Source organism: Jaculus jaculus, chromosome 3, assembly GCF_020740685.1.
Source record: "Jaculus jaculus isolate mJacJac1 chromosome 3, mJacJac1.mat.Y.cur, whole genome shotgun sequence".
NCBI classification, from domain to species: domain Eukaryota; kingdom Metazoa; phylum Chordata; class Mammalia; order Rodentia; family Dipodidae; genus Jaculus; species Jaculus jaculus.
The window spans coordinates 117,572,927-117,597,650 of NC_059104.1; the positions used below are offsets into that span (position 1 = coordinate 117,572,927).

General features: G+C 37.4%; 1 protein-coding gene across 3 annotated transcripts in view; it reads right to left on the bottom strand.

Moving 5' to 3' along the window:
- Positions 1–24,724, bottom strand: part of Cntn5 (contactin 5) — a 1,203,203-nt gene that overhangs the window by 1,068,150 nt on the left and 110,329 nt on the right. The window lies entirely within an intron of this gene.

Below are 24,724 nucleotides of genomic sequence, written 5' to 3' on the forward strand. Positions count from 1 at the left end.
TACCTGACAGGCAACTTCAGGGAACGTTAGTAGGATTGGAGGGTTTGGATGAAGTGTGGAGATACACACAAAACTAAATCCAAAATGAATTGCTACCATAGAAACCTTCCTTAATGATAGTAGAGTAAAAAATATAACCCTTAATAGGAATAAGGGGGATCATCTTGTAATAAGGGCTGGAAAGAGGGTGGGATGAAATCTAATCTAAAACATTTGGCTATGGCTTGTAACTCCCAGTATCAGAAACCAGTTACAAATCATATTGAGTTGTTGGTTAGAGAGACCTACAAAAACAAGACAGGCTTCTGTCAAAGCACTTGATTACCCACGTGAGGTAAATGGTAAGACCCTATTACTGAAGACACAAAATATTGTCAACATAGAACATTAATAGGTCTGGCTGGGAAGGTAGGCAGTTCCTAGGTTGTTAGCCCATATAGTGTTGGAAATCTCTAAATGAGCTACTGGGGAAAAAATGGGCAAAAACAGTGTGACCAAGCAGCAGACACTGCTATCCCTAAGCAACCAGCCTATCAAGACAACCACATCTGTGCAATGGTGGCACCTACTTTAGGGGGTAACCCATGGCTTTCCGATTGGCTAAAAGATCTGCTATGTAGAAAGGAACCCATAGCTGGTGCTGGCAACCAAGTCAGAATTCTATGAAGACCAAGATTATGGAATCCAGTGAGAAGCTCCCACTAGTTTCTGGCCAAAAGAGAGGATTCAACCCAACCATCAAAATCTCTCTAACTTATCAATGCTTATGACCTTTAAGCTATACTAATCTCACTCTCCTTTGGAGAATCTGTTTTTCATTTTCATAAGGCAGTGAGAACAGAGAACAACCCAAATCTTATCAACAAGACAAGAAACAAAAAAAAGCTTACTCCCAGGTAGGAGATGGACCAACCACTCCCAAATCAGCCAGGGCCCAGGTAAGGCCACAGAGGAGTTGGTGAGATGAGCAAGAGTGTTGCTACCTTGGTAAGCCTGACAATCTGCACCAGGGTGAATGAGACAAACACTGAGGATACTCACAATATGCAAAAGCAGAAATCCAGAAACTGCAGAGAGCTCAACACTAAAGTAGAAATAAAGCACACCCACTACAGCTCAGGAAGTTGTGCAGAAGAGGGAGTGGAAAGCTTGTTAGAGTCATGGGGTAAGAGATAGTATCCACAGGCATCCACCCAATGGTTGGCTGCTGCTTCCACAACTCAATTCACCAGCCCATGGTGAATATCAGAAATTCCACTGAGGGTTTTTTTGTTTGTTTGGTTGGTTGTTTTTTTTTTTTTTTTTTTTTTTTTTTTTTTTTTTTGGTTTTTTGAGGTAGGGTCTCACTCTAGCCCAGGCTGACCTGGAATTCACTATGGAGTCTCAGGGTGGCCTCGAACTCACGGTGATCTTCCTACCTCTGTCTCCCGAATGCTGAGATTAAAGGCGTGCACCACCATGCCCGGCTTAACATGTCAAGTTTTTTATGTCAACTGTATAACATGTCAATTTTGATTATCTACTTACAGGAATTAGTCCTGTTTTCCTAAAAAAAAAAAATGTTGAATGGAAAGTCAAAGAAAGTCTACAAAGGTATTATATATATTGAGCTTCCATTCATGTCTTCAACTTCTCTGTCTATTCATTGCTCTGCATTTTGGTGCTCTGATGGCTTGAATTAGTTTTCCCATAAACTCATTTTTGTTTTTCGAATGCTTAGTTCCCATCCGATGGCAGTCTGGGAGATAGGGCCTTGTTTGAGAAGGTGTGCTGTTTAGGGCAAGCTTACAAGTGTTATAGCCAGTTCCTCTCTAGTAGCTTCAGGTTCACTCTCCTGATGCTGTTGTCCACCTAATGTTGGCCAGGAGGTGATGTACAACATCTGCTCTACCATCTTTACCCTGACATCATTTTTTGTGCCTCTTAATAGTATAAACCAAATTAAATTTTCTCCTCACTTAAGATGCTTCTGGTTGTTTGCTTTATCCCAACAATGAGAAGATAACTATAAAAATTTCAGGGCTGGAGAGATGGCTTAGTGGTTAAGGGCTTGCCTGTGAAGCCTAAGGACCCCTGTTTAAGGCTTAATTCCCCAGGACCAACTTTAGCCAGATGCACAAGGGGGTGCATGCACCTGGAGTTCGTTTGCAGTGGCTAGAGGCCCTGGTGCTCCCATTCTCTCTCTCTCTCTCTGTCTCTTTCTGTGAGTCTGTCACTGTCAAATAAATAAATAAACAACAAAAATTAAAAAAAAAAAAATCAGTGCCTCCATGGTAGAATCCGCATCTCTTTTGCAAATAGAAGCAGATCCTAAGGAGACAACCACCCCATCATACCTCAAAAGGGGCCAGCTGAAACTAAGAATAGTTGGCAAAACAAACAAGAGTGCTGTTTTTTTTGGTGAACCTGGTACCAGCACAAGGGTGAAGGAGTACAGCAAAGAGAACACTGAAATCATACCAAGTCAGATATCCAGAGACACAGAGGCTCCCAACACCTCATCACTGAAGCAGACCTAAAATGAACCCAACATGGCTCAGGGAAATTTGTGGAAGAGGGGGCAGAAAGAATGTCAGAGCCACACTTTAGGCCATGACATGCAGAGATGCAGAGACATTTCCTCCTACCCATAAGTGAGGGCTAACTCCACAATGCATGACCCATATACCTTAACAAGGAGGGGTCAGGGGGAAGAGGGAGGCCAGGGAGGAGGCTCACAATAGTACCAAATTGACTGTATTCACTGAGTATAAAATCAGTTAATAAAAAATAAATAAACAACCAAACAAATAAATAAATTTAAAAAAATGTCAGAGTTTGAATTTATTTCCTAGGTTTAAAATCTTAAGAAACAATACCAATGTTATACTTTATTTACAATCACAAAGCATTTTTTTTATTTCCTGAGTTGATACAGGAATAAAAATTTAAATATACAGATAAATAAAATGACAGCCTATAGATTATTCATTTTTATTGGTAATATGATAAAAATTTAAAGATTGGGCCAGGCATGGTGACTCATGACTTTAATCCAGCACTTGGGAAGCAGAGGTAGGATGATCATATGAGTTCAAGGACACCCTGAGAATACATAGTGAATTCCAGGTCAGCCTGGGCCACAGTGAGACCCTACCTCAAAAAAACAAATAAATAAACAAATAAAATAAAAAATTATTAAAGATTTATTTCACTGAATATTAGTATTGACTTCTTAACCACTGTCCCATCTCAAATGATATGTCTTAAATAGTTTTCCAAATACTACCTCTTTTGTTAATGACATATTTGGAAAACAATACACACCCCAAATCTAGCTAGAGGGATGTGAAATTTGATGTGCTAAGCTCCTGTGAAAAGCTGCTGCCATGTACAAAAAGATATTGATCTTTTATATTGATTTGAGGAATAATTTACTGAACATGGGAAGCAGTGGACTGATGTCTGAAAATAAAAAAAAAAGAATCCCTGCATTCTACAAGGTTATTAAACCAATGAAAGATTTTCTGCTCATTTGAAAGAAAATTATTTTCTTTATTATATGCATGTATGTCTCGTATGTCTGTATATGTGTGTATGTATGTATGTATGCATGTACGTATGTACTTGCATACTTGTGTGTGCAAGCCAGATGCTGACATCAGATATCTCCCTCAGTTTCTCTCCAGGTTATTTCATTATCCAGGTTCTCACACTGAACCCAGAGCTCAGTAATTTAGCTAGCATAGCTAGGATTTTGGTCCATGGAATCCTCTGTTACTACCTCCAGAGTGCTGAGATTAAATGCCAGCACCCATATCCAGTAGGCATCTACATGAATTCCGGGGATCCAAACACTGGTTCTCACCACTGGGCGGCAATTAATTTACCTATCAAATTATTCCCCAGGTCACCATTTATTATTCTGTAAAGCAATTAAATAAACTGGAGTTGCATTTTCTTACTTTTCCCTCAGAAAATTCAACTAGTGTTAAAATAAATAAATGTATTATGCAATACCTACTCCTGTTCTCTCTTCTCCCCTCTGGGAGATGATACATCGAGGAGCCTCCTAGTGTAAAGTCAATTACCCATAGAGTAACTATGCCAATCAGTATGCTGCCAAAAAGCATGACATGTATTGAATTTTCCTAAACAGTCACAACACATAATGGTGGATGATAATTAGAATGTTTTTATACTGTGTCTGAAATATTTCTTATTAAATGAGTGGATTGTTATTATTTTCAGAATGATAGCCTCTGTAAACAAAATAGTTTAACTTTCAACTGCATTTTATGCATCCTTATTAATAGCTTAACAAGACAAGAAACAGTCACCACAACCATCAGATTTACAACCGCATTATCCTCTGATCAGGAAATAAATGCTAATCTTTGTGCCACAATAAATTTTAATCTAGTATCACAAACATGTTCACTAAAACATTTATGTAAATTAATCTTTTTAAGAATTTTTATCAATGCATTTAATCTCAAACTTAAAAATATTAAACATCAATTAACTCTATGAGTTTATAGAACCATATGAGCTTATGAAAGAAGAGAGAATAAGACATTCTGTAGAATGTACACAAACACAATCACACATTCTCTTACATAGAGAGGGGAGAATTATCTTATCATAAATTCACTTAGGCAAACATATCTGTAAGTGTACAATGAGTGTGTCAGACATGTAGTATGCACATTTTTTGTAAGCATTATGTAAAAAAGTTATATTCAATCTTGACTTTATAATAAAAGAATCAAAGTCTGAAATAAAGGATGGTAACTTACACATATTTCCTTGCATTTTCATTTCTGAAATCCTCAGCGAAGATATACTCATAGTTATCCATGCTTTGTGTGTGTGTCTGGATAATAATGCTAGGTTTGTGTTTTATAAAACAATTTACCATTAACTTTAGCATGATTAGTACTAAATATATTGCTTTGCTGATAAGTATTGCCTTATATAGCATAAAAATGGAAGCAATTTTAAATGATGTTCTAATTACCTGACTGTTCATCATTACTATGGTTTATTCTTAATTTTCAATTTTAAACAATGTACTACTATTCAGCTATTACATTAATTTTAATATTTTATGTGTGTATGTGTGTCCATATGGCTGTGGGTACACACTGTGTTGTTGGAGTATTTGCACACATGTGAGCATGTAAAGAGTATGTCCCTCAATCACTCTCCATCATGCTTATTGGGACAGTGTCTCTCTATAAACTGAAGCTCACATTTGTCCAACTAGCATGTTAGCAAACCCAATGACTAGCTGCCTCTGCCTACTCAGCACTAGGATTAGAGATGCTGACACTTCACCTGGCTTTTATGTGTATACTGGGGATCCAGATTCCACGATAAGCACTTTACTGACACCCATCTCCCAGGCCAAAAATTGAATTGTTTACATTTAAAATGAGACCATAGACACTTTTGAGTGGATTATTTATATGTTTATGTTGTGTTATTATTCTTTAGAGATAATTTATGGCTGGAGATAGAGAGAAGCTGTTAAGGCACTTGCCTACAAAGCCAAAGGATATGGTTTCAATGCACCAGGACCAACATAAGCCAGATGCACAAGGTGACACATATGTTTAGATTTCATTTTGTCATGGCTGGAGGCCCTGTTGCATGCATTCTCTCTCTCTCTCTTCCTCTCTCTCTCCAAATATATAAATAATAAGATAATTTTGTTTCATTGATATTGATTTCAGGAATAAACTGAAGTTTTAGGTGTCAAGTTAATGTGTTACATGAGACTGCAAGAAATACTAGAAACTTCTGATTTATATCTCCTTCCACACATTATTTTCATTATCTAACAGGGTTTGCGCTAACCCAAATTACTTGTGAGTATGGATACAGAAGTGGCCTACTCAAGATAGTTCTAGGATAAATAAGTAAAATAAGGTTAAATCCTGTGTTTAAATAAGAGCATATGCTGCTTTTACTAGGCATAATATGTTTGCTAATATAAATGCATATCATTTAAAACAGAACTTCTATTATTCCTGAAATATTGTCCTAATCTACTGTGATTACTCTAAAGCTAAATCTCAACTTATAAACTAAATGATAAATATACAAAATGCCCACAGATCAATCTTATTCTTACTTTCATTAGAGCAGCTTTTGCTATATGGGTCTGCTAGCACTCCATCATGGATGATGGTAGAAGACATTAAGCTTCCATCCCTAACTGAATAATTATAGTCATTTAATTGTGGCTTGGAGAAAGGAAGATATTTTCTGCATTGGCAGAGCTACAGGTCAAATCCAGGTGCTCTGGTAAATAACCCTCTACCCATGCTCATTCAGGCAACCTTAGTTAAACTCAGTGGGTAATAACATATGCAAGAAAAAAGACATCAAAATGGAAGTGGGATTGGTTGAAAAGACAAGGGGGTTCTATGGAAGAGGCTGAGTAGGAGGTTAAAGAGGCAATAGTGGGAAGAAATTATGCTTAAAATACAATACAAACATGTATAAAATTATCAGTAAAAAAATAACAAATAGGGATGGAGAGATAGCTCATGGTTTAGTCACATTCTTGCAGGGCCTAAAGGCCTGGGTTCGATTGTTTAGTACCCACCCACATAAAGCCATATGCACAGAGGGACACATTCATCTGGAGTTCACTTGCAGAGGCCAAGAGACCCTGACATGCCTCTTTGTGTGTCTCTTTAATATCTGCCTTTCTCTCTCTGCTTTCAAATTAATTAATAAAAAATTGCTAAAATAATAAATATAGAAGACTTGAATAATCATTTATTTTGTTTAAATCCATCACCTGAAGTATACTCTACACATCACTTAAATCTACTTTCTGCCTGTATCATTATATTCAAGTAAATTATAAAACTCAACCTATAACCAAAACCAAATTTAATATAAATATTCTGCATTAGTTTTTATGACTTCACAATTACCTCAGAGTCGCAGTGATAAAGACTGTTGAGTCATCAGTGAGGTCGAAGACACTCTGTCAGAAGGACTAAATCCCATTTTCACTTTTCTACTTATGTGATCTTTGTTTTTCAGAAAAAAAAAAAAAAACATGATGTGTGAAGAAGAAAACTAAAAGCAGAGTGTCACATATCCAATTAAGGATACTTTAAAGTAATTTATCAACAGACCAACTTTATTTGTAATGATAAAGTGTAAAACGTAGCTATTTAAATTGACAAGTTATTGCTTTGGATATTTCTTGTAGAATTATGACTAAATGAGTCACCTGTCTTTCCTGATATATTTACTGATCATTTGTATGGAAAACTTCAATGTACAAGATATGTATATTATTTAAGTGAGGTTATAAGCTACTCATAGACACCTGGCATTGAGTTTGAGAAACTGGTTGAACTTAAGTCAAGTAGTGCCACTCTTTGCCATGTACTTTCAGACAAGGTACTTTGATGTATTTAGTTTCTCTATTTTGTGTTTAACATGGTGATTGTAAATATTAGGTAAAGTATAATAAAAAGAAAAAAAATGCCTAATGAAAACATAGTAAATACTTCCTTTCTAAGAGTCAGTGATTTTATTAAACAGAAGATTTGAAGTTCTGAAATAGATACTTTAAAACTTTGATTCACCAAGAATGACCCAAAGTTTTTCTATCGGTGACATGCTGACATTTCTTGCTAAGGTTTATTTCCTCATCGACCCAAGGTGACTGTTTTAGTTCCAAGCACAGAGCTCATCTGAAAGCAGTGGGATGAGAAAAGAAAATTCATTTCCACAAAGGCTTTCTTACCCGTGAGGGTAAATATTTCTAGGATGCCTCAAGTAGTCTTCCTCTGATGTCTTATTTGAAGAAACTGGGTGGAGTTAGCATTCCTCAGCTACAAAAGACCCCAGAGAAACAAATGCCATTCAAAACAGACCAAGATACCTATTTTTAGTTTAGACTCACTGCATATCTGCAAGGCAGGGAACACTTTTTTTTAAGAAAAAACAAAAGTTATATATTTTTTAAGCAAGAAAGGAATGTGGGGCTGGGAAGCTATACAGACTTTCCACTTTCCCTAAGACTAAGGTAGCACCATAGCAAAATAAGCACAAGAAAGAGGGATTTACTCACAGTAGAAGTTAGGAGAGACCAGGGTAAGAATGATGACATTTGGCCATAGATTTTGGTGTTTAGAGAATGAATGGAAGAGACAAGTCCAACCATGTAACAGTGTTATTAAATCTTACTGACAATATAAGATAATTTCTTGTTCTAAACAACCCCAGAGTCCAATATATTCTTTGCGACATACACTAGCATTTGAGTTCCTACTCAGCATCTATGACTTCTGGGTCATTTAGTTACAAATAATAGACACCTACCAAAAGGGGGAAAATCATTTAAGCAAACTACAGATTTTTTTTTTTTATTGCAGGATTGCAGGTATGATTATGATAATCTAAGATTGTAGTGATGGTTTTATAATGCTAACAACAGACAAGTCTAATTTTAGTTTGATGTTGGGTACTCATTTATGTTTTTTTTTATTTTATTTATTTATTTATTTATTTGAGAGCAACAGACACAGAGAGAAAGACAGATAGAGGGAGAGAGAGAGAATGGGCGCGCCAGGGCTTCCAGCCTCTGCAAACGGACTCCAGACGCGTGCGCCCCTTGTGCATCTGGCTAACGTGGGACCTGGGGAACCGAGCCTCGAACCGGGGTCCTTAGGCTTCACAGGCAAGTGCTTAACCGCTAAGCCATCTCTCCAGCCCTGTTTTTGTTTTTTTAAGAAAGAGCTTCAATCTGTCCCAGGCTGGCCTAGAACTCACCTGTAGCTCAGGTTGGCCTCTAACACACAGTAATCCTCCTACCTCACCTGGTAATTATAGCTGGGTATACAAGCTATAACCTATGGGCTGGGTATACTGTGCCTGGATTCTTGGCTTATCATTTTAAGGAATGAATTTGCCCTCTTTGTTCACACCTTGGCTTTGGGGGTATCTATCATGAAGAGATCCAAAGGCATCAATCTATCTCTGTCCTCATTAAAAGACCTCAGTAAGTACCCTCTAATGACTTCCAAGTTATTTATAAATTTTAGAAAGAAAAGGTAAAGTTGTATTCGTAAGTATGTTTCTATATAAAAACAGCAGAGTTCTATAAGTAATAAATATATAGTAAATGAGCATTTACCAGTGACTGGCATAAAAATTCAATGATGCATTTCTATTACTCATAGTAGCACAACTTTTAAACATTTTCACATATAATTCTAAGTCCTTAGTAATCATTAATTTACAACTAAACAAATATTAACTTAACTCCTGGCAAATGTTAATCAGGGACCATTTCTATATTGTAGTGAAGTAATAGGAAAATTGTTAGATTTCTCTCCTGACCATCTATTCCTTGATCTAAACTCAAGTTGGTATATGGTAGAACTTGAAAAATAAGTCTTGCTAGAATGAGGGTTTTCTGAAAATTCATACAAGATACTTCTAGATCTTTCTTGTTGTCAAGAGAGATGTTATTAATTTAATAAAGGAGTTCATCTAACTAGCACCAAAACATTATTGTGATAACAGTGAGATGTTTCCTTAATTTGCTAAAGGGATTTATTAGTTCAGTTTAATTTATTATTACGCCTTATTACAAAGAATTTGAAAATCTCATGATATTTTCACTTTAACTTTTTATTTTTTCAAGCTAAACTGACAAACTGACCGAGCTAGAAGCCTTCTCCTTGCTGGCTAGTAGTCACATGCAGGCTGCTGGGGGTAGAATACTCATCAATAGTATTTACCTGCCAACAGCTCCTGGGATCTAAAACACCAGCCAGCCAGGAAAAATGTGGCCACATGTACAATAGTGACATGATTGTTATGGGAGTAATCAATTCATATTAGATTTGAGGCCAGTTCTATGTGAATGAGTTCATGTTTAGTACTATAAACCTAGTAAAAACCCTGTGGTTGGGAAGGTTATAGCCCTGAGGTGGATGCTAATACTGTTGCTTGGCTATATGGATATGTTGTGCATATCAAATTGCCCTCTAAACATTTATGTATATGTCCATATATTGCTTCTGGTATTATTTTTTTAATTAATTATTTTTCTTTTTTGAGACAGAAAGGGGAGAGAGAGAGAGAGAATGAGAATGGGCATACCAGGGCTTCTAGCCACTGCAAGCAAATTCCAGATGCATGTACTACCTTGTATATCAGGCTTACATGGGACCTGGAGAATTGTATCTGGGCCCTTAGTCTGAAAGCAAGTGTTTTAACCACTGATCCATCTCTCTAGTCCTTCTTTTGCAATTGCTGACTGAGGAAAAGCAAATATTGAATGCTTAGTATCAAATGAGATTTTTTTTCTTTCACACCTTCCAAGTCTCAGGAAACATTGCAGGAATGTGAAAAGAAACAAAAATGATGCTGTTTCCTGGATGCAAAGTGTCCATAAAATTCATGGCCTTATAGAAACTGTCATTACTTGACAAGATCTGCATACTATTAGGTCCATCATGGTTGATGGTTGATGGAGGAGGAGGAAAATAAGACTTCAAAATAGAGCAACGTGTATTTGGAAAGACAGTTTCTGGATGGAGTATAAGAGGAAGGGAAGATAAAGAAGGTGATGGGAGGAGATTATGAGACAAATATATACATGTATGAAAATGTCAATAATAATAATGGTAGTAATAATGAAAACCTGATTTTATATGACTTTTGTGAGCAATGTTTTATATTTCTTATAATTGCATTAACATGTTGCCTGTTTCTTTGAAAATTGATGAAATATATTATAAACAGTAATAGATATCCATTAAAATGTAGATGAGAAGTGATGGAGAGATGACTTAGTGGTTAAGGCACATGATTGTAAAGCCAAATGACCTCAGTTCAATTCCCCAGGACCCACATAAGCCTGGTGCACAAGGTGGCACATGCATCTGGAGTTCATTTGCAGTGACTTAAGGTCCTGGCACACCCATTCTCTCTCTCTCTCTCTCTCTCCATCTTTTTCTCTCTTGAATAAACAACTAAAACTAAAATAATTTTTAAAAAGTGGATGAGTAGACGTGTGTCTATGAAAATGCATCTAACTCAAATGTCAGTTAATTAGGTATATCCATGTGTTAAAATTTATCCAAGTATAGAATAAAATTAAGAGAATTTGATAATTATTATTTATTGTTATTCTCCAAAAGTTACTTATTTTCCAGTAGATTATGGTGGCCTTTAAACCCCTCAGTCAGGAAGCTGAAGAAGAAGAACTGACATGAGTTTGAGCCAGCCTGAAGTGCAGCATGAAGTTCTAGGTCAGCCTGAACTAGAATGAGATCTAGACTCAAAAACAATAATAAAACCTGTTCTTTTCAGGCATTATGATGTATGTCTTTAATCCCAGCTCTTGGGAGGCAGAAGTAGGAGGATCACTCTGAGTTGAAGGCCAATGTGGGACTACAGAGTGATTTTCAGGTCAGCCTTGGGTAGAGTGAGATCCTACCTTGACAAACAAACAACAAAACAAATCCAAAGTAAAAAGCAAACAAGCAAACAAAAAAACCTGTTATAATTTTTGTGTAATTTGTGAGTGTACTGAAGCCTAAGTTCCTTAAGTTTTCATTTAAAAAGTATATTGCAATAACTTTGTATGGCAGACCACTGATTCAATGTATACAATTATTAATATATAACTGGATTTAAGGGGACAATTATACAGATTAATATGTGATATAATAATTTTAGTATGCAATATATTTATAATTAGAGGAGAGTTTCAATAATTCAGGAACATTATATTTATTTCTATCACTTTTATGTAAGTGAATCATCCAGTTTGGGTGATCCTCTAACAAAATATCTTATGACAGAACTGCACAGGATATACTATTACATATACATTTGATACTGTAGCATTTGTAAAGGTAAGTAGTTTTATTTATACAGATTTATTTAAGATTTAAATTTTAAAATCCATTCACTGTTTTTGGAGATAGTGTCATACTTTGTAGAACAGGTTGGACTTGAATTTGTGATTCACTTGCTTCAGCTTACTGAGGGTTAGAATTATAAGCATGTGCCACTGTGGTGGTTTGCTGATTAACTATTTCTCATAGCCTCCTGGGTCTGTGATCCCGAGCTGGTGGAGCCTTTGGGAGGTGAAGCCTTTCTGGAGATGATATATATGTCTCTGAGGGTGGGCCTTGGGGTATTAAATCCCTGCTACACTTGCTGCACTCAGCAAGTTCACTCTCTTTACTTCCTCTCCACTGCTGTGGATATATGATGTGAGGCCCTGCTTTTGCTCTTCTCCTGCTTCCCCCACCTTGCTGAAACTATGCCTCAACATTGTAACCCAGAAGTCAACCCTTTCCTTCCACCAGGTACTTATCAACTGTTTTATCCCAACAATGGAAAGCTAACTACAACGGCTATTATACCAAGCCAGTACATGATGTGTGTGCATGTGTACGTTTGTGCAAGTGCCATATTTGTGTGTGTTTACATGGAAGCCACAGGACAGATGTCATTGAGTATTTTTCCTCTCCGATGCCACCTACATTTTTTTCAGAGACAGGGTCTTTCCATGGCTTAAAACTTACCAACTAGGCTAGACTGGCTGGCCTAGGAGCCCAAACATACCCCATGAGTCTCCCCAGCATGGATATTACAATACACCCTTCTAAACTTTGCAACATTTTGTGTGTTCTTGGGACTGAACTTAACTTCTCATACTTGTAAGGTAAGAATTTTGCCTACAGAATGATCTTTCCAGGCTCCTGAACTTAAGGAAAGGTACAACTTATGCCAATTAAACATACATCTTATGTGAATTAGCTAAGGTAAAAAAGAAAAAAAAAACAGCTATAATAACAGAAAATAGGACTAAATACAAGAAGAGGCATATGAAACGAGAAAGTAAATATATATTCATGTGTCCCCGAGAGAGACAGGACTCCAGATAGATAGGGCAAGAACGTTTCAGAGAGTTGGAGCAGTTGTAGTAATTTGGAGACTTCTGAACTGATCTATAAGAATGTCACTGACTAGTGCAAAAAGATAAGGATCAGAATATTAAGAGCTTGGTTTAGAACATAATAAATTTAGATGATAAATTAACAACATGAAAAGAAAAGTCAAGTAGAAAGATATATCTGATGTTGAAGTGTCTACCCACAATTTCTTTAAATTTGCTTCAAGTACCATTTAGTTGCATTCTGGGTATTCTGTTTTGATCTGAATTTGATTAAGCAGTATGATACTATGTATTAAAATATTAGATGATAAATGGATTAAAAAATAAAACATACTTCCTAGTTACCATGTATAATTGGTTACGTTTCTAGGTTCTTGCCACTCCGACAAATACCAAACAATAGCAACTTAAAGAGGAAAGTTTTATTTTAAGTGACAGTTTGAGGTTACAAGCTATCATGTAGAAATTATGGTGCAGCAAAATGAAGCAGAGCTGTTCACATTGAGTTCACAGTCAAGGAAAGAAATAAATGCTGGTGCTCAGCTGAAATTCTTCTTTTAGCACTGTCCAAGATTCTAGCCCAGGGAATGATGCTCCCACATTTAGGGTGGGTCTTCCTATCTCAATTAACTTATCTAGAAATTCCCTTGCAGACCTGCCCAGAAATTATTGTTTACTATGATACTAAATCCTATCAAGTTGACAATATTACACATCAAAACCCTATCCTCCTCAAATTGACAATCTTAACATATCATTTTCAAGCCATACCTTCCTACCTCTAGTTCCCATACACTCACATTGATTCATAATGCAAAATTCATTCAATTCATCTCCAAAAGTCTTCATGGTTTTTAAGTCCCAACAGTATTCAAAAGGAAAAATGTTCAAAGTTTTTAATGAGACTCAAAGCATTTGCTTAACTGAAAACATCCATATAACTGTTAAACAAGTTGCATACTTCCAGTACACAATGGGACATAATAAATATTTCTGTTCCAAAAGAGAAGAATGGGAGGCAGAACAGAGAGAGACCAAGGAAAAACCTAAAACCCAAAAGTACAAATTCTAAATCTACCCACTCCATGTCTGGAGTATGGAGTTTCTGATGAAATCACCTGTGTTCCAAAGAGCTTGGGCAGCCCTCAGAGGGGGATGAGTAGGAATGAGGGGATGACCCTTGACTCCTGTCCACCAATTGAAGGTAAAACAGGTTGTGGCTGCTTAACATCGAGCTTTCACCCTGCTGTTTGCAGCAGTTGCCACAGATTTAGAATTCCTTAGTTGAAAGCGGGGTTAGGGCAGCAGCCCTTTCTGGAAGCTGAACCCAGGTGTGCTGACTTCTTCCAGATGCAACCCCAAACCCAGGATAAAAAGCCTGGAAGCCTGGCTGCTGGAGAGGCTGGTTTGGGATTTGTGATTGAACCCCCAAAAGTGCGGTTTCAGCCCCTCCACAAAGTGCTGCTGTGTGAAGCATACCGAGTCCCACATGTAGCCCGCAGACATTCCATGGCTCTGCTGTTTACACAGTCCTGCGTTCTTACTTTCGTAGTTTCATGTGGTTGTCTTCCAGGGTATGTAACCTTGCCAAGATTTGGATACTGACACTCACTGCTTTCAATGAGCATCTCTCTTGAAACATGAACCAAGCCTCAAGGATCCTATCAATCTTCCACCTTTCATGTATTCAATGCCAGTCCTACCGTGTGGGCAATCCTGCCAAGTTCTGCTGTCAGTTTGGGATATATATCATCCCCTTTGTACCACCATTTTATCTGTGTGTGTTGATTTCCAAATAAGCAAAAACGCTCTCTCTGGAGATTTTATATTTGTCTGTCTGTTTGTTTATGTATTATTTATTTATTTATTTACTTACTCATTTACCTACTTTTGTGAGCATAGAAACCCTTTCTTGCATTCTTCATTCAAGATTTCTCCTTTGAAAAGTATTTGCATTTTCAAAAGTTAGAACTTTAACTGGGTGGAGTTTTTCCCTAGGGCAACTTTTCTATTGTCCCAGTCCATAGCACATAGCTTTTCTTTAATAATTCAGTAGGAGACAAGCCATTCACTGTTGCCATACAAAGCATGATAGGAAACACAGGAGGAGTGGTGCTTCCTTCTGAGGAGAAGCCTTCAGATGCTCTTATCAATTTGCAGATTAAGCCTTTTTGTAACAAACAAAAAGGATGTTGTTATAAACAGTTACCTCTATTCAGCAGAGCAAATTTCTGCTCCTTCTGTAAGTCTCTTCAGTGGGGCAGAAGCCCATTGTGCAGCATGGAGAACACAAAGGCCTGTGGATGCTCTCCAAGGACAGCTAACCCCGAACTCAGGCTTGATTGAGAGGCCTGCTTGCCAAACAAGCCATATTAGAACACTGAAGGAAGCACTTACCAGATACCTTACTGCTCTCTATTCCACTTGTTTCTACATTCGGTGTGCAGTTTGGTTCTTCCCACTCTACTGCTTAGGTGGAGGTCTACAACCACTGATCTAATTATACTTATTTTATTTTTGTAGTAGTCAATTGGAAAGTGAACTGATAATTTAGACTATCTTCCTCTCTTTCCACCTCTCCTTTCCACCTGAAATCCCCAGGAATACAACTCATTGCCGCTCTGTACCTTCTAAATGTGGTCACATTTCTGCTTAGTAGAGGTCAGTGGGGCTTGGCATCTGTACAAATGCCTTTTGTTTGGTACAGTCTGTGAAGTTGTAAAGTTAAATGAAATGAGAACCTTTTCAGCATAAATATGCTTTTTACCTCAAAGTGAAAACTTAGATGAAAGGAAGTCAGAATTGAGAAGAATCCTCAATGGGTGGGCTGTTTCTCAGTGTAAATCAAGTGTTAGAAATGGCTTGTGTGTTTTGTCATTTGAATATACATAACTTAGCACCTACATAAAATGGCTATGTAAACTATATGTTTTTTTTTAATTTTTTTTGTTTGTTTTTATTTATTTATTTGAGAGCAACAGACAGAGAGAGAAAGAGGCAAAAGGAGAAAGAGAGAATGGGTGCACCAGGGCCTCCATCCACTGCAAACAAACCCTTTGTGCATCTAGCAAACATGGGTCCTTGGTAATCGAGTCTCGAACTGGGGTCCTCATGCTTCACAAGCAAGGGCATAACCGCTAAGCGATCTCTCAAGCCCAACTATAATTATTTTGCTGAGATTGCATACAAGGTGTGGGCCAACTTTACAGATATGCAGAGGGAGCCCCTTCTTTATACCTATTATTTTTATTACAAATATATTTACTAATTGGTTCTTTATATTTTCAGAGGTTATTGCATTAAATTGTCTATTGATAGTACTTTTATTATTGCAAATATGTTGGCTTTATTTGTGTGGATTCTCACTTTAGACTTTCATTCATGCATGTGAATGAAGCAATGAATAATTTTTTGTACCAACACCTGAGAAGTGTTACACCTTATATTTTATTTTTTAGGAAATCCCTAGCTTTTCATTTATCCATGTATATTTCACACAGTTATTTTACTTGTTCATATATAAATATTTTACTTTCAAAAAATGAAGCTCTTTTTAAATTTTTATTTAGTCATTTATTTGAGAGCAACAGACAGAGAGAGAGAGACAGAGGGAGGGAGGGAGGAAGGGAGAGAGAGAGAGAGAAAGAATGGGCATTTCAGGGCCTCCAGCCACTGCAGATGAACTCCAGACACGTGCACCACCATGTGCATCTGGCTAATGTAGGTCCTGGGGTGTCAAGCCTTGAATATATATATATATATATATATATATATATATATATATATATATATAAAGAAAATCAAGTCCTTTATTAAAAATGAATTTATCTGTAAGAAAAAGAATTATAGCTGCTCTGAAAACATGATCATACAGGAAACATTTAACTCGCTCACATTCTTTTTTCTTATCAAGCATCACAATCTTTATATCTTTCTATTATACTTGCTGCTCTCTCACTGTAGATCTGAATTACAGCAGTCACCAGTAGCATGTCACAGTCTGAATGCTGTCCAGTCACAAAATTTCCTCCACCTAACGAACTAGTACATTACTTTTAAATTCAACCTACTTCAGGTTCTCAGGACATGGATAGAATGTAGTCAGACTCATTATCAGAATATTGGATCAATGGCTCCCTTCATAATTCTTGATAGAGTCTTTGTTCTCCACTGAAATCTCGTAAGCCACATCCAGTCCCAAAATTTTTGTCTTCTATGCTCCAAACAGAACATTCCATTAAGAATTGTTCACAGTACTCTAAGGCATCACTAGTTCTGAGGTTAAAATTCTTCCACAACCCTTACGTAAACAAGTTCAAAAAACCTAGAAACCACCTGATCATACTTATGACATCAATTTTCAGTAATAACTTTCTGTTTTGTTACTTTTGTCATTGTTGCAGTAATTGCCTAGGGAAGACAACATAAGAGAGAAGGGCTTATTTAACTTTTCAATTCAAGGTTAAGGTAGGGGCAAATGCATAAGGCAGAACTGGTCACATGGGCCATCACATGTACAGTCAGGGAGTGACATCTATGAATGCTGATGCTCAGCTTTTTATTTATTTCGTCCAGGACTCAAGCCCAGGCAGGGGTATCTCCATAGGGTGGCTCTTCCTCCTTCAATTAGCCTTATTTAGAAAATTCCTTGGAGACCTGCCCAGAAATTTTCTTATGTACTAATGTAAATGTCATAAAATTGATATGATTTAGCATAATAATTCCCTTCTCCTATTCTGTAAAATGTAAGCATTTTTATAGAACATATGACACAAGAATTTTGAAACACAAGGTTTATCTGTCATTTGTTTTTACATAGCAGATCATTATGCAGAACAGTAAAATATTTCACGTGACTGTGAAATTTATGAATATAATTTAACTTGTATAAAGTAAAATAACACCAAAGTATGGAAATTACTCCTCTTTCATTATTTTAAAGACTGTGAACATTTCTTGAACTACTTGGGTACACCAAGTGTTGAGGTCAGGTTTGCATTACGTGCAGAAATCACCCAACCAAGAACACCTTTCGGTAAAAAAGGGTTTATTTTGGCATATAGACTCTTGGGGAAGCTCCATCATGGTAGTGGGAAATGATAGCATGAGCAGAAGGGGGATATCACCCCCTCCCCAACATAAGGTAGACAATAGCAACAGTGGAGTGTGCCAAACACTCACAAGGAGACATTGGTTATGACACCTATAAGCCTGCCCCCAACAATACACTACCTCCAGGAGGCATTAATTCCCAAATTTATACCAGCTGGGCACCTAGCATTCAGAACACCTAACTTTATGGAGGTCACCTGAATTCCACCCCCAGTCCCCATAGACTGATATTTATACATGATACAAAATGCAATGCATCCAGCCCAACTTAAAAAGTCACCATAATCTTTATCAATCCCAATGATGTTCATACATCCCCATAGTCCAAGATCTTTTAAGTGATCCGTATTACCAAAAAACTACTCAAAAAAGCCACTTGATGGCACAGAATAAACATTCATACTGCAAAAGATGATAATGGGCATGGCAAAGCAATATTCAACCAATAGAAGTTTTAAACAGAGCAAACATCAAACTCTAGCTACAAGTCCAATAACTCTAGTCATGGACAAACTCCAAGTCCAATTATTCTAACCAGTTCCAATTCCATCCCTCCAACTAGGCTACTCACAGTCCTCGAAACTTCATCAGGGCAAGTAGCTTTCCTTAGCAGCCACTTCGTGGTCCTGGCATCTCCAATGGGTCTCCGCTACAATCCATGGTTCATTCTTACAGCTCCATTGGGTCTCCATGCAGGCATCCCACAAACCTGTTACACATTGCCCGTGGCCATTTCCAAAACAGAAGACCATGTTGCAAACTCAATGACCCTCTCTTTCCTGCATTTTTCTTAGTCCACAATACCAAGTAGAGTGACAATTTGTTAATCTGGCAGGGGTGGGGTGATAAAGCAGACTTTAAAGAACAGGACTCCCCTTGAGCACTCAGGCCCCTTCAAAAGAGTCTACATTCTCCTGTTACGCCAGTGCATGTCAGCTGGCCCAGTCTCAAAGGCTGTAATCTCATACCATTGCAGCTGAACAGGCAGAAGTTTTGGTCCGAAGATTTCATTTTTATTTCTGTGCCATATCCCTCTGCTCACATAAGTCTGTTCGTATGCAAATCAAGCCTGCAAAAGTTCTCAGGACATGGGCATAATAGCAAGCTCTCACACAAACTGCTGGTATTCCAGTCCAAGCAAAGCTCTTTCTCACCCTCATCAGCCATACCTCACAGTCCATATTTCTTACTGCATTTAGGTCTTTCTACTCTGACCAGAATAGTCTAGCATCTGCACTTACAGCACTGCAAATCATCTCTTAGGCCAAGGTTTCAAGTCCTTTCATCTGCCTCTTGAAAATCAGTTCCAAAAGGCCAAAGCCATAGTCAGGTGTCTAGCAGCAATCCCACACCTCAGTACCACTTTACTGTTACAGTCAGGTTCACATTGCTGGCAGAAGTCTCTCGACCAAAAGCAGCTTGAGGGGAAAAAAAGGGGGGGGGGTATTTTGACTTATAGGCTACAGGGAAAGCTCCATCATGGCAAGGGAAAATGATAACATCAGCAGAGGGTGGACATCACCCTCTGGCAAACATAAGGTAGACAATAGTAACAATGGAGTATGCCAAACTGGCTATAATACCTATAAGCCTGACCCTAATAATATACTACCTCCAGTAGGCACTAATTCCCAAATCCCCATTAGCTGGAAACCTAGCATTCAGAACACCTAAGTTTGTTGGGGAACACCTGAGTCAAACCACCATACCAAGTATATAAAAAGTATATAAAAATAGCTCCTCAGATGTCTTTCTGATAATATTATAATGTTTAGGGATGATTTGATAGATGCTCTAAAATTATTTTTAACAACTTTAGTGATTCCCAAGCTATAAGTCTATATTTCTGAAAAATTAATTATAATTTAAGGTAGGTGTATTATATAGGGTGATTTAATCAACCATATATATCAAAGTGTCTACTAATCAAGATTGTGGGAAACAATGCAGTAAGTTTAAATATGATGAGAATATTAAGATGCCCTCTTATGTCAATTGCAATGGAGTTTTTCAAATCATTTTATTTAAATTTACTATTATACTTGCTTTAATACCTGACATTCACATTCAGCTTAATATCACTACACTTTGTCTTTCATGTATATCAAAAATTTAGCTCAAAATGACAAAAATAGTTCAACACCACAAACAAAACAAAGATTTACTTGGGGGTTTTAAAAGCTATTCAGTTGCTAGAAGAATAAGTAAGGAGATGGGCATATTGATTTTTTTCAAAGAATTCTATATAAAAGGCCGGTTTCATAAAAGGGTTTATATTACCAAAATAAAAATGAGTTATGAAAAGATTCTGACAAAGCTACTAAAAATCTGTGAAAATGTACTTCATAAAATTTGCCCCCAAATACATTTTAGTATCATGAAAGCCTCCGCAATTAAGACAGACAACTATCATCCAGGTGGACAAAAGTATTCATAGTATTTAACCTTATGAATATTAATACAATTAGAGCATGATTAAATTGTTATATAAAGATTCAATGTTAAAACGTTTTACATATTATTTAATCTTAAAAATATTGTGTGGCATATTTTATTAACCCTTTCTTAAAAATAAGAATAGATATTTTTTTTTTGTTGCTATTGAAAATGGGACTATGTCCTTTATTTCTTTTTCTGTGTCTTTGTCATTTGCATACAGAAATGCTACCGATTTTTGTGCATTGATTTTGTATCCTGATACTTTGCTATAGGAGTTAATCACCTTCAGGAGTTTTGGGATGGAGTCTCTCAAGTCTCTTACATATACAATCATGTCATCAGCGAATAGAGCTAACTTAACTTCTTCCTTTCCAAATTGTATCCCTTTTATTTCCTTCTCCTGCCTTATTGCTTGGGCTAGGACTTCCAGAACTATATTGAAAAGCAGAGGTGAGAGAGGACATCCCTGTCTTGTTCCTGATCTCAATGGGAATTCCTCCAGTCTCTCTCCATTAAGTATTATTTGGGCCTTTGGAGCTTTGTATATTGCCTTTATTATGGTAAGATGTGAACCAGCCATGCTGATTCTCTCCAATGTTTTGATTATGAAGTGATGTTTTATCTTGTCAAAGGCCTTTTCTGCATCTATCAAAATGATTATGTGGTTTTTACGTTTAAGCTTGTTTATGTGGTGTATTACATTGACAAATTTTCGTATGTTGGACCACCCTTGTGTTCATGGGATAAATCCCACTTGGTCAAGGTGGATAATGCTTTTGATGTGTTGTTGGATTCGGTTTGAGAGTATTTTGTTGAGGATCTTTGCATCTATGATCATTAGGGAAATAGGCCAATAGTTTTCTTTTCTTGTGGCATCTCTGCCTGGTTTGGGGATTAGGGTGATACTAGCTACATAGAAGGAGTTGGGTAGCTTTCCCTGTTCTTCAATTGTGTGGCACAGTTTTAGGAAGATTGGTTTGAGTTCTTCCATGAAGGTTTCATAAAATTCAGCTGGGAATCCATTGGTCCTGGACTCTCCTTTTTTGGGAGTTTTTTAATTACTTTTTGAATCTCCATGAGTGTGATGGGTTCATTGAGGTGGTTGATCTGCTCTGAGTTTAGCTTTGGTAGATGATATGCATCCAGGAATTTATCCATTTCCTCCACATTTTCCAGCTTTGTGGAGTAGAGGTTTTTGAAATAAGTCCTGATGATTCTGCCGATTTCACTCATGTCTGTTGTGATCTCTCCTTTTTCATTTTGAATTTTGTTAATTTGGAGTCTCTCCTTTTTTTTGCTTGATCAAATTGGCCAGAGGTTTGTCAATCTTGTTTATTTTTTCAAATAACCAGCTCTTTGTTTTGTCAATTGCCTTAATTGTTTCCTTGGTTTCCAATTCATTAATTTCTGCTCTGATTTTAACTATTTCTTTCCTTCTGGAGTTCTTTGGGTTGGATTTTTCTTGTTTTTCCAATGCCTTTAGGTGGATGGTTAGGCTATTGATTTGGGATCTTTCTGTCCTTTTTATGAAGGCATTGAGTGTTATGAATTTTCCCCTTAGGACTGCCTTCATTGTGTCCCATAAGTTTTGGTATGATGTGTTCTCATTGTCATTCAATTCCAGGAATTTTGTAATTTCATTTTTTATTTCATCCACTATCCATTTATTGTTTAAGAGTGTGCTATTAATAACGTTAACCAAGGGAGTAAAAGATCTATACAATGAAAATATAAAAACTCTCAAAAAAGAAATTGAAGAGGACTTGAAAAGTTGGAAAGACCTCCCATGCTCCTGGATAGGGAGAATTAACATTGTGAAGATGGCAATCCTACCAAAGGCAATATATACATTTAACGCAATTCCAATTACAATCCCTACAGTGTTCTTCACAGAGATAGAAAAAATGATCTCAAATTTCATATGGAAAGGCAGAAGGCCTCACATATCCAAACATATACTCAGCAAAAGAAATACCTCTGGTGGCATCACCATACCTGATATAAAGCTATATTACAAAATCATAGTAATAAAAACAGCATGGTACTGGCATAAAAACAGGGGTATAGACCAATGGAATAGACTTGAGGACCCGGATTTTGGGTCAAGCAACTATAGCTACTTGATATTCGACAAAATCCCAAATAATATAGACTGGAAAAAAGATAGCATCTTCAACAAATGGTGCTGGACAAACTGGATAACCACATGCAGGAAACTAAAACATGATCCATACATTTCACCATGCACTACACTCAAATGCAAATGGATGAAAGACTTCAACATAAGACCAGAAACTCGAAAACTACTGGAAGAAAATTTAGGAAGTACTTTCCATGATACAGCAATGGAAAAGGACTTCCTGAACAAAACCCCAGTGGATCAAGTTCTTAAACAGTCACTCAACCATTGGGATCATATGAAGCTGAAGAGTTTCTTTACAGACAAGCATATAATAAGCAAAGCCAGCAGAATACCCACAGAATGGGAGAAAATATTTGGAGGTTATCCAACTGATGGAGGCCTTATCTCTAGAATTTACAAAGAACTCAAAAGTCTAAACAATAAGAAGACAAATGCCCCACTCACAACATGGGGCACAGAGTTAAACAGGCAATTCACAGAGGAAGAGATAGAAATGGCAAACACACACTTAAGAAAATGTTCATCATCCCTAATCATCAGAGAAATGCAAATTAAAACAACTATGAAATTCTACCTTACCCCAATAAGGATAGCCAACATCAAAAGGTCAAATGAAAATAAATGCTGGTGAGGATGTGGAGAAGCAGGGACACTCATTCACTGTTGGTGGGAATGCAGGATGGTACAACCACTTTGGAAAGCAATATTGAGACTCCTGAAAAAGCTGACTATAGAAATACCAACAGACCCAGTTATACCATTACTGGGCATCTACCCTAAAACCTTCAAACCAAAAGCCAGAGAGATTTCTTCAACCATGTTTGTAGTGGCTCAATTCGTAATAGGTAAAAGCTGGAATCGACCCAGATGTCCATTATTAGAAGAATGGATAATAAAGATGTGGTATATCTACACAATGGAATTCTATACAGCAGTAAGAAAAAATGACATAAAGAAATTTGAGGAAAAATGGTTGAACCTGGAACAGATCATTCTCAGCGAACCTACCCAATCACAGAAAAAAAATCGACACATAGTCTCATTCATCTGCAACACCTAACCTGAATCTGCCCAAGATGCCTTACGTACCCAGAACGCACCTCATGGACTAGACAATAAGATGGATGGGAGGGCGGGGAGGGAATCGAAGGGTGGAAAACAGTAATCCGGACCCAAATGGCAATGATACCATAAAATTCTACTTCCTAAAAGACAGACCAAATGGCTGAACCTTCACTAGACCCTTACAGGAAACACCTGAACCACAAGACACTGGAGAGGGTAGGATCAAGACTGACCTAAATCTCCTACATCTTCCCTCCCTCCCTCTCCCCCTCTCCCCTCTATCCCTCTCCTCTCTAACTCTTGTATATTAGTTATGTTTTTTCCTCAATTCCTTAGTGGACACTGACCTGTAACCCCCACTTCCAGCTTGGGCCTACCATCTACAATGAGCTTTTGATCAGAGAAACCTACAAGGTTTCCCAAAACAATGACAGACTTCTGTCAGAGTACTTGATGACCCACCAAAGGCCAGTGGTAAGACCCTATTGCTGAATACTCTATATGCAGCTGACACGTAAAATGGAATGACATGGCTGGAAGCCAGGAGAGAGTCAGTCCCCAGACAGTCAGCGTGTCTAGTGCCAGAAGGCGCTACATAGGCGACTGGGGGAAATGACCAAGATCTGTCCAAGCAACACATTGTTTAACCTAATTAGCAACAAATAACCAGATGTGATGCCCACACAAGTGCAATAGTGGTACACAGCCATGGTGAGGAACCAATTGCTCTTGATTTGGCTAACTGATCCACTCAGTGGTACTAGACCCATAGCTGGAGCTGGGAAACAAGTCAGAACCATACCCAAACAGAAGCCCACTCTACAATATCAAGCTACCATCAATCATGGGGTATAAGAGGGTCTACACCTATCATACTGTCTATCAAAAAAGTGTTATCTCAATTTTCCAGGTGCTAACTTACTCTCTGTTGGAGAATCTACTTCTCTTTTCCAGATAGATGCAGATCCTAAGAAGAGAGCTGCCCCAACATACCTCAAAAGGGGACCAACTGAAACTAAGGACAA